At 39.9% G+C, this 1,658-nt stretch overlaps 1 protein-coding gene across 1 annotated transcript in view; it reads left to right on the top strand.

The window, feature by feature from the left end:
- LOC137989023 (uncharacterized) overlaps positions 1–567 on the top strand; it is a 2,916-nt gene extending 2,349 nt beyond the window's left edge. The window contains exon 1 of the mRNA XM_068834937.1: positions 1–567. This exon is cut by the window's left edge and continues 2,349 nt beyond it. The gene's annotated coding sequence lies outside the window, so the exon portion shown is untranslated.
- The last annotated feature ends 1,091 nt before the right edge of the window (positions 568–1,658 follow it).

Here is a 1,658-nt window from a genome sequence, read left to right as displayed (position 1 = left end):
CGAATACAATCACGTGGTTGGGTTGAGAGAGACTCAGTCTTACCATATTGATCAGGGCTCGAAATTGCGACTCACTGGTCGCCAATGCGACTAAAAATTGAGCGCTGGCGACTAAATTTTTAGAAGTGGTCGCCAACTGACGCCTCTTGTTTTGTCCGATAAGTAAAGAACATCACGACACAACTTTTGTTTTATATCTTTATATTACAAAATCAATCGGAAATGGTAGCTAGTATATAACTCACCTTTCCGTTCCCTGTAAAATAATGTCTGAATGACCTGAATATTACAAGGTAATCGAAAAAATTGATACTCCGTTCACGGCACGCCATATTGCTTCAGCGGCTTCTTCTGAAACTGGGATTGCAAGCGCACTTCAACACAACGTACTTTACAATTTGAGTTGTAAATCAATCTCTTACACCAAAAAATTGAAAGCAACTTTTGAGAAACTTTTGGATTTTGGGGCAACTTTTGAGCAACTTTTAGAATTTTGGAGCAACTTTTGAGCAACTTTTTTGGAAAATTGGAGCAACTTTTTGAGAAAATTGGAGCAACTTAGGGACAGCCCTACAATGGAATGCCAAAGGTGGCCAGGAAAGCTTTTACTATGGGGGAGGTCTGGAACCCAGTATGATGCCATGGTAACGGAACTGTTAAGCTCATATTGTGGAGAACATTTAGTAGAATCTTACTGCAAAAAATCTAAAATTTCTGATACAAATTGGCTGAGATATCTCTTTCCATCATATTTGAACAAACTTGTGTTGAGTATATGACGTCATCACTTGGCTAATTTGCATAATTTAAAAACTCGCATATCTCTGGAACGAAAAGAGATATTTGAAAAAAGTAAACAGCATTTTTCTTCTCATGCAGACTTCTTGTTTATGTTTCAAAATGGCTTAGATAGGAAAGATGCGATTTTCGTCAGAGTACCCCTTTAAGTGCTAATAGACCTTCATTTACCGATTGTGAAGGAGCACAACCTCACTTATTTGAGCCGTATGACAGTGGTGGAAGCTAGAGTATGGACTAGTGTTCAATGATTCTGAACAAGGACAATACGAGCGACTACAAATACACTGGTGAGCGATCAATTTGCAATGTGTAGCGAATGATATTGTATTCCAAACCAAGGACGGAGTTATTGTTGATAGTATCGGTGGACCAAAACCAGAAATAAAGCTTTCTTGTATTGGAGAAGTGGTATTTGTCTCACTTTCAAAAACATCTTTGAAGATGTTCACACTCGGAACAGCTTGAATCGATTGAGACTCATTAACGGCAGTCGTCTAGTCAAGTCAAAGTTTACATTCCACTATATGAGAAATTTGCTTTGACAGATTGTATCTACACCTTTGGTGTACTTGTGGTAATTGCCAACGTCTTCAACGTGTCGAAGAGTGCATCTGTTACCCCGAAATTGACTGTATTGTTGCCAAAAACAACGAAGCCATCAAACATGAAGAACCCACCGAACCGCTCATTTGTATGGTTACGCAACACCCGGGTTTCAATGCTGTGTGCTCGAACCACTGGGTTCTGCAGACAGCTTGGTACCAGTACAGACAGCAGTACCATAACTCCTATGAGGGCCCAGAACATAAGCAAAACCGTCATATAGCTTATAGGCAGCTGGCAAGATGGTGCTAAGG

Source organism: Montipora foliosa, unplaced genomic scaffold (assembly GCF_036669935.1).
Source record: "Montipora foliosa isolate CH-2021 unplaced genomic scaffold, ASM3666993v2 scaffold_437, whole genome shotgun sequence".
Lineage (NCBI taxonomy): Eukaryota > Metazoa > Cnidaria > Anthozoa > Scleractinia > Acroporidae > Montipora > Montipora foliosa.
This window is presented reverse-complemented; position numbering and strand designations above follow the sequence as displayed.